The sequence below is a fragment of the Camelus bactrianus genome, chromosome 31, assembly GCF_048773025.1.
Source record: "Camelus bactrianus isolate YW-2024 breed Bactrian camel chromosome 31, ASM4877302v1, whole genome shotgun sequence".
Lineage (NCBI taxonomy): Eukaryota > Metazoa > Chordata > Mammalia > Artiodactyla > Camelidae > Camelus > Camelus bactrianus.
In genome coordinates this window covers 24,392,728-24,402,717 of record NC_133569.1, presented here as the reverse complement: position 1 = coordinate 24,402,717, position 9,990 = coordinate 24,392,728, and positions in this window count along the sequence as shown.

Below are 9,990 nucleotides of genomic sequence, written 5' to 3'. Positions count from 1 at the left end.
TCCTCTTAGGAAGAATAGAGGTCATTTGTTTTCAAGGACTGTTCTCAGCAGCTCCTGGGGTGGGGGTGGGGTGAGTGTGCGGAGGAACCAGCAGTGAGAATGTGGAGCTTGAAGGTGGGTGCAAGTCTCAAGCCGAGCAGAATTGTTCTGGACAGCATAGGAGGAGGAACTGAGGGTGCCGGCAGAGGACCCTTCCTCGGCCTTCCTCCCGGAGAGCTAAATACATGCTGGACAAATCATCAAAGACCTTCCTGTACTGGGATGCACTTGGACCAGCCCATAACTCAGGCTTGCTTTGCTGATATGTGCACACCAGTCCCTGCTGCTCCCAGCTCCTCTCCTTAGTGGATAAAACCCGCTGGCTTTCCCTTCAGTGCCGTTTCCTGTAAAGGTCCACGCAGGTGCCCTGGGCTGGTCTGGGCTTGTCCTGGGCAGTGATCCACACACTCGGATTGAGCAGATGACTTCCCTTCCCTGTTTTTCAAGGTGGATTCACAAACACATGATTTCTGTCTGAATGTGTAGGAAACAATTCTCTCATCCACTCGGTGCCCTGGCTGCCAGGACCTGCCCTCACAGGTCCAAAGTCCGGCTGTGCTGCTTCTTCAGTTACAACATGATTTAGAGGACCGTCTATCTTAAATTGCTTTAAGGTAGAAGACGATGATAATCAACCATTTAATTTCTGTTTCGCTTTGTTAACAGGGATTCATTTTCATAAACCCATAGGGAGGGCAGCAGAGTCATCACCTGTAATTTGGGTCTGACCCTGGACATGCACTTTCTTATTTCATGTACCCTCTTGACTCATTATCAGCCTCCTCCATTTCCTGCCTCATTCATTTTCTTGTTCTTAAAAAATATTTTTTTCTTTACACTCATTTTTCTTTGAGGATTTTCTATTTCATGGCCTTCTTGATATCAGAATCGACTTCCTCCCAACATATCCAATTAGTCTGTGGTTTAGTATTGAATGACTTTATTGACCTCACCAAATTGGGGTCATTTCCAAGCTTGAGTTCTCTGGACAGAATTATAGACAGAAAGACAGACAGACAGACACACACACACACACACACACACACAGACACACACACACACACACACACACACACACACACACACACACACACACACACACACATTTCTCCAAACATCTCCAGCAGCAGACCCTTGGCTTCATAGGTGCTACATCACTGTGCTGTTTGGGGCAGAGGTGGGGTTCTCTGCTAGTTCCATCCAAGAACCCAGATAGAATATGGTGATCAATTTCCAAGACCTCAAAACAGAAGCCACAGCCTTGTAAACACAGGTGCTCTCACAAGAAAATTGAATGTGAGTTTGAAAACCCAAGTTATGGGATAAACGCTGGCTGGGTGTCTTCCTCGTGGCCCCGCCTCTATTAATGCTTTTAACCTACTGCTATGAGTTTACTGAATTCTCCAGGACATGTTTAATTGGCTATCTGCCTGATTCTAAGTGATGACTGTCCTGGGTTGGGTTCCCCCAGGAGGCAGCTTCATGATCAAAACAAATTATTGTTGGTGTTTTAAGCCACTAAGTCTGGAGTGTTTGTTATTCAGCTGTAGCCACTGGAACAGGTCCTTCTGTGAGGCCCAGGACATCTCCATCAGCTTCCTTCCTCCTGTTTCTGTAGGCTATTTTTCCTCAGTCCACTCTTATTAGTTCTATGAGCCATCAGACTGTTTATGATCACAGAACCTAATAAAAGATGATCTGTTTCATGGATCCAAGAGGCTTGAAAATTTGGCTCCCAAATATCCCTGCTGTAAAAAGTGTAAGTAATCATGACACCACGTGACTGCTGATTTAGAGCACATTTTAAAATCATTTCAAGTCGGAACTGATTTATAGTATATACATATGTTCTATGTTGATTTATTAATAATTAATATATAATACTTCATATGGAAACTTTTCATGGGGCTTCTAGTAGCAAACAATACTAGCCCTCGTTCCCTGGCAGGGAGTAAATGTGAAATGCCTGGATCGAGTTGGGACCAAGCACAATACCATATCACACAACTGCTGGTAGCCGATGTACGTGTCAGCACAACAAAGAGGCATAACAGTCTTTCTCAGAATGAACACGTATCCCTTTGGTTTATCAGGACACTTGACAAATCATTAGTCTTTATGTGCAAAACAGGGAAGACACTAGATGGGAGTAATGATAGCCACTGCGATAAGTGGTGCAGGGATTTCAAAGACTCTTTTCCACTTATGGGTGTTACTCTGGGTAACATAAACAGCCACGGCATGGCAATCAATCCATAAATACGCTCATCAGTAAGATAAAGTGAGGGATCAGTTGTCATGATCTGCTTCCTCCCCACCTCTGCCTGCGGAACCACAGCACCAGAGGTCTTCTGGAACATTTCCGGCAACTCCCCAGACCGATGGATGGATGATCAGACACTCAGGTGGTTGGCAGGGGACAACTTAACTAGTTGCTGCTGTCAAGAATGTCTCTTTGGGTTTGTTGTACAAAGCTCTTGTGGCTATGTCCACACTCCCTGTTACCAGCCTGATCCTCTGTGTGTTCACAGGATGGAAAATGTCATGTGTCTGAGCTGCTGCTCAGATATTGACTACATCATCAAACTCCCCAAACCTGAGTATACACTTGATGCTGACAAGAGAATTTTCTGCAGAGGACTCCATAGTAGACCGTATTTTTCAAATGTGACTCCAAAATATGCTCCAGTTCTCAAGTTCTCCTCAAAGTAATGGTCAGACCAAACTTCGGACTGCTTAGCCCAGAAGAATAAACAGAAAGGTCCTTAAGTGGTCCAGCAGCTTCTGCTTCCTGTTTCCTAGAAGCCACCCATCATGAAAGAAGCAGGGCTGTCCTGATGCCACCATGCTGTGACGAGTCCAGGCTCCACTGAGAGGCCCTGAGGGATGAGATGCCACAGGGAGGGGGAGCAGGGACACTTAGGTGGCAAGGGGCAGTACTAAGTCACCAGATGCGGAAGGAAGAAGCCATCTTGGAAGTGGGTCTTCAAGCCCCAGCCTGGTGGAGTAGACGTGAACCATCCCAGTCAAAACCACTCCAAATTTCAGACCCATAAATCATGAGTTTAAGCCATGAAGGCTTTTTTTTTTAACTGAAGTATAATCAGTTACAATGTGTCAATTTCTACTGTACAGCATAGCGTCTCAGTCATGCATGTGCATACATATATTTGTTTTCATATTCTTTTTCCTTAAAGTTATTACAAGATATTGACTATAGTTCCCTGTGCTGTACAGAAGAAATTCTGTTTTTATCTATTTTTATATATTATGGTTGCCATTTGCAAATCTCAGACTCCCAAATTTATCCCTTCCCACCTTCTTTCTCCAGTAACCATAAGATTGTTTACCATGTCTGTGAGTCTATTTCTGTTTTGTAGATGAGTTCATTAGTGTCTTCTTTTTTTTTTTTTTTAAGATTCCACATATGAGTGATATCATATGGCATTTCTCTTTCTCTTTCACTTTCTGGCTCACTTCACTTAGAATGACGATCTCTAGGTCCATCCATGTTGCTACAAATGGCATTATTTTATTCTTTTTTATGGCTGAGTAGTATTCCATTGTATAAATATACCACAACTTCTTTATCCAGTCATCTGTCAATGGACATTCAGATTGCTTCCATGTCTTGTAAGCCATTAAGTCTTGAGGTTGCTTGTTACACAACAAAAATAACTTAAACAACCCCTGGTATTTTGCCCAGTCCCAACTTTTCTGCCATTTTATACCATCTTTGTTCCATTCAGTTCAAGTTGGCAGTGTTTCTGCTGATATAACTTATTTTTTGAGACGCTTGTAGGCCTTGAGTATATTTTCACCGAGTTTCACTTAAGATATATCCATCAACGTTTTCCAAATAATTCCTTCTCTAGCTTTGGCTTCTGCTGAGAGGGCTGAGGAAGAATGTTCTTAAGTTTCCCCAGGCCCTCTTGACCTTCTTAGTCAGACCAGATCTTGTCAAACTCTTGGAAGAGTCATTTATGTGGCTAAACACTTCTATAATTTTAAGCTTTCAGGATTTCAGCAGAGTGGTGCAGTCACATACTCCACCTTTTCTCCATGTCATGGTTTGGGCATCCATTTCTGTCTTTTAGGATCTTCTGTCATCTGCAGAGGCTGAGAGTTTCCCAAATCACCAAGACTTCTTCCTTCAATTCACCTCTCTTCTCTCACATTTTACTAGAAGCAGCAAGAAGAAACTGAGCAACATCTCCAACCCTTTGCTTGGAAATCTCCTTAGCTGTGCCTTCAAGTTCATCGCTTGTGAGTTCTGTGTTCCACTGACTGCAGGGCTCAATGTCACTGACTTCCTGCTACGATATAACAAGTGTCTGCCTCCCTCCAGACTCCAGCTTCCTTGCCCCCAGCAGTAATATCCTTTAAGACCAGGTTTCTACCAATAATCTGCTCACAGGGACTCCGGCTTCTCTGTGATGCCCCTGTGTCTTTACTGGAAGAGTCTCTAACACCCATATTTCAGCCAAACTGGTGGAGTCCCTTCTAACCCATCAGGCCAAGACAGTGAATCCAGAATCTCATCTTAAAGAGGCCGTATCCATACATTCAGGCTCAGCTCAGCCTGATACTCCCATCCTGACACCACCCCCTTAAGATCCATTCCTACACGCATTCCCAAGGATTCTGTGGATATAAACCAGGAAAGTCACCAGTTCTCCGGAAGCAGACCACACCTCTCTGTGGGTAAACCTTGTACCTCACCGTTTAGGGCCTGCTGGGACTTGAGCTCAGTTATGGGTCCAGAAGCAGAGAGTGGGGGTGGGGGTGGGTCCTGAGGAGAATCTGCGGTCCCTTCAGGCCACCGTCCAGGGGAAGTCCACTGCAAGTCTTCAGGCAGAGGGGACGGGGTGCTAACCTCTTCAGGGGGGAGAAGGCCTGCTTGTGCCAGGGCTCCCCAAGACCACGTCCAGCTCAACTCCCAGGACTCGACATACCAGCTGTGACTACCTCAAAGGGAAATGAATCAAAACCAACAAAAGAAAAAGTCACAAGGAGCAAAGTCTGGAGGAAACCAGGCACCGGCTTCTGAGATTCCCCTCCCAGTGAAGTCACACAGGATGCACTTAATTCCTCCACCAACAAACCATGAGGACACGTGGGAGTGCTGCCTCCCAGGGAATCAGACGCTCAGTGCCCAGGGCTTTTAACTGGGGGCTGGGCATCAAACCACCTTCCGTCCAGCACATAACAAAACGTCAGAGTCCCAGAAGGAAAACAGGTCTCGCGTAAACTCCATCGTTGGCACAGACAGGTTAGGAACATGGAGACACTTTCATCATTTAAGGAACGAGGGGATCCCTTCCAAAGTCCAAGTGCCCTTGGAGTCAACTCAGGGTCAGCCTTGCAAGCAGGCCTTTCTATGTTTAACTCTTTCCTACACAACTTTCCAAGAAGACATGGTGGCATTTAGGGACTCAAGGTCCCCAGCTTCATCACATCTGTTCATACGTCCCTGTTCCAATTTTCCCAGTCCCACTCCTTCCCGATCAGTGCAGTGCTGTAAGGTTAAGAATCACATTTCGCTGTAATTCAGCCCTCACAGAGTAAGACTCGGGGTTCTCTTGGTTGCTGACGACCCCAAAAAATAACTAGTTGCCCCTCCTCTCACGTGAAGCTTGAATGCCCACTCGGACGTTCACACAGACGGAGAAAGCTATTTATAATTATCAGAACCTTCCATCTAACTCTTTACATGTAAATACAAGGGATATTTTTACACGGGTTGAAAACACAGTGGCATTTCCAAGAATGTATCTATGGTGTAATTGAGATTTTTCTCTGTTTTGTCTGGAACTTTGCCAGGCCTGATTCGTCATTTTAGAAAATCACGTTCCTGATGACAAAACCACGCGTGGCGCTGGAGTCACAGAAGCAGCACCTGCATCGTCAACCTGCGTCTTCGGGTGGGGCATCCAAAGTGGGTCCATGCGCGTGTGTGCGCCTGTGGGGGGTGATTATTTCAAAGTGCCAATTATAGAGGCAAAGATTTTCAGCTGAATATTGGCTTTTCTTCTCTCAAATCCAACCTTGCTCATTGTAAGCAGGCACAAAGATCCCCGCCACCTCCTTGTCTCAGAGGGAGGTCGCCCCGTGTCTTCGGTCACAATGCACGTTGTTAAGGAGTGAATTTGCTCGCATGCTGCTTCGGTTATCCATTTCTATGCAACAAAGCATCCTAAAACATAGCACCCTTTCGAACAGCAAAACCTGTTTATCATTGCTCACAGTTCTCAAGTGAACTGGAATGAACAGGGTGGCTTTTCCAACCTGCAGAGCGTTGATTGTAGATGCCTGGAGGCCTGACCAAGCTGGGGCACCTAGGGTGGTGCGTGGAGCAGTACTGACTGGTTGGCAGGAAGCTTTGCTGTCTCTGGGCAGGAGGGCCTTGTTACCCTCCACATAGCCTCTCCCTGGCACCTGGGTATCCCCCAGAACTATGCTTGGGCTCAAAGACACAATGTCCTAAGCCTGGGATGGCCCAGCCTTGGAAGACCCAGAACATCAAGTCCACTGCGCTCAATGGCTCAAAGAAATCTCAGGCCCAGCCCAGATTCCAGGGAAAAGGAAATGAGCTCTGATTCTCTAAGGGGGTGGCCAAGAATTTACAGCCACCCATCACAATACCCAACAGATAAATTGGAGAATAAGACCATCTAGTAAAAACCAAGCCAAAAAAAAAGGAGCCATTTTCCATGAGGTGGGTTAGCTCTGTGCAGCTACACACCAAGAGGTGTAGGTGAGGATGCCCTCCACCCAGCTCAAAGCCATTGCCTTCTGAGATCTCACACCTCAAGCCCCGTCACCCATGGGCCACGCCAGGCAAGCACGTGAGGTGCTGGTCCCCTGAATGTCAGAATGTCATGACAGAAGTATCCGTGACAGAGACTCAAACATGAGAAAGCATTTCGGCCATACAAATCCAAGTGTGAATGGCAAAGGACAGCCTTGAATATTGAGGAGAAGCATGAAATAATAAAATACTTGGTAAGACCTGGAGACCGTGAGTTATGGCAACAGAATCACACCTGCAGGAATCCATGTTGTGCAGCAAGAGGAAAATGGCACTGAGAGCAAATATAAAATAAAATCAGATAAAGTAAGATGAGGAAAATGAAACAATGATACTACGGTGGTCAGCTGCCTTAAGTGTGGCCAGAAATCACTTGCAATGAATGGAAGGTGGCAACTCTAATGCTGAGTGCAACAGAATTTCTACGTCGAGCCAGCGAGAAGACACAGAAAGAGGATGGGCCATGGCCACCCGCCCTAGTACGGTGGCATTTCATCCTGTGAATTGCATGGCCCTTCCAAAGACCCCTTCTCCAAAAGCCACGCCCACCCACCCAACTTCACCTGCTTGTCGAGGTAAACGGCGCACTGCTGTGTGTTTCTTTCTTTATGAAGAATTTAAGATGCCTCAAACTGCAGCCGAATTTTAATAAGGTTTCTCGTTTATTGTATAATAAGTTAATTGGAAGATTACACAGATGTTGAGCTTTCTCTTGCTGCCTTTATTTTCCCCACAAGCACTGTTATTACTTCACACAAAATTCAGCAACATAGTGAATTTTAGGAACCCATATCCTGCTTTGTAGAAGAAACAACCTTAGGTTGAAATGCATCTTATTTTATTAGGAATTTTTTTTTTTTTTTTACCGTAACTGTTGAACCCAAGTCTGTGTGCCTGATGCACAGTGAGGCCAAACAAACTGGAACATCGGCGTTTGGAGCAGAGAAAGTTTCACTGCAGGGCCGAGCAAGGAGGACGGGGTGGCTCATGCTCTAAAGACCTGAACTGCCTGAAGGTTTTAGGGGAAGAGCTTTTATGGGCAAAATGCAGGGGGAGGTCTGCAGGGTGCGTGGCTTCCTCTGACTGGTTGGTGAGGAGGTAACAGGGTGGTGTTCCAGGAATCTCAACCATCAGCCTTCTGGTTACAGCCATCCAGGGTCCACGTGCTTGTGCTCAGCATGAGGTTACCGTCCTCTACCTGGGTGGGGCCGGAGTTCCCGCAGAAGAGCTCAGGGATGTGAATCGGGGTGTTACGCGATCTCGTATCCCTTGAGGAGGAAGTAGGACCTTGCCCCGTCGCTGCACTACTGCTTCTTGGCTGCCTTTCCTCTGCTTCCGCATCCCCTCGCTCCTCTAGTTAGTCACTGCTCACATCTGCCCTTTGGAACCCAGGGAAGGTCTAGGAGGCTAAAGCTTCTCCCTGCAAACAAGAAATGAGGGACACGGAAAGACTTTTGTACCCGGGAGGGCCCCACAGGATTCTGCTCAGTTTCACTGTGGCTAGGTATATAAATATATATGAAGATGTGTACTTATATATATATGTATCACGTAGCTATATAAATTGTGTTGTGTGTGAAGTTCATCATAGGACAGTGAAGGGGTGTAAAAAGACATGTTTATAAAAGAGGAAACTGGGGACAGGGCTGGGGCAGGCACTCCGTGGTCGCGGAGGTTTGCCGCCAGTGCAGCTCATTCCCTGGGCTGGGAGCCAGAGGCCCCTGTATCAGTTGTCTACTGGTGCCTAAGACACACTGACAAATGTCATGGTTTACAGCAATAGTTGTTTGCTACCTTTCCTGGTCCTGTAGGCCACAAATTTGGAGGGGAGCAGCAGGGCGGTCGGTCTCTGCCCCACGGCGTCTGGGCTCTGTGGGGGATTGAAGTGGGGCAGACCACCCAGCTTCTTTTTCCTTCCCTGAGCAGCAGGACAGCAGGGCTGGAGCCATTCCAGCCAGCCAGTCTGGGCGTGCTACGCGCAGAACCATTTGCATTTTCTAGGCGGGGTGTTTTCCATCCATGCCAGAGTATGACAAGGAAACCAAACAAACGTGTTTTCAGATTCTCTGAACTGAACGAAAACCTCATCCTCAAAAGAGCTGGATTCCTGTTTACAACCACGAGTTTGCATAACATTACCTGGAAGTAACGTGGACTGAGACAGCGGCTCCGGAAAACCAGCTGGGTAATTACACCTTAGAAGCCATGTACAAAGGCGTGACGTTTTACACACAGCGCACCAAACAGAGTAATGCGTTTTATGTTCATTCGCCCCACTGGCCCTCTGGCCTTCTGTTTGAAAGCACCTGATGAAAATTCAGCATTCGAACAGCCAGAAAGCCCTCACAGGGACCGCGAGAGAAATGACTGTGGACTGTTTAGGCCACAGCAGTCTTTATACTGCCCATCTGCGGCTTCCTCTCCTTTCAGGGTTCCCAGGGCCCCCCACCCCTGTCCCTGAGGGAAAGGCTTCCACTTCATAGCTCTGGTTGTGACGTCCAGGAGAGTCGCAGGGAAGGTGGCTCCCATTGTGCCGCCACTGTGTGTCAGTTACCTTCCAACCACGACAGCTGTTTGGAGTCTTACTCTCATTTTTTTCTCTCTCTTGAAAACCATGTCTGGTCAGTGGCCCAAATGTGTCCCAGGTAGGCAAGAGTCTCTGCTGGAATCCCTTCTGGAATATGCTAAATACAGATTCATTTCCAAGTTAGCATAGAGTATGTTACTATTATCATGTTTTTCAAAGTGGAGGCACTGGATTTTGGCTTAGAGATGCTGTGCTGATGAATTAGAGTCAACCTGCCATTCCTATTTCCAGGAAAGAGTCTTTATTTTTTCTCACTCTAGTGATGACCTTTGAGGAATTGGCTCATTTTTCCTCTAAAGCTGTGAAGGAAAGTTGGAGATTGAATGGGAATATAGAATGAAAGAGAAAGAAAAGGAAGAAAAACAAAGAAACTTAAACTTTTGAGCTTTATATTTTTTGCACAGTAATTGAATAAATGGGTCTCCAAGCTTCTGAAGGCTCTCCGTCCATCACCAAATGACGAAGCAATGTGGGGCTTGGTGAACGGGGGCACCTGCCCTCTGACTCAAATTGGAGAGCAGAACTTGGCTGTACTGGAGATTCTGCAAAGCAC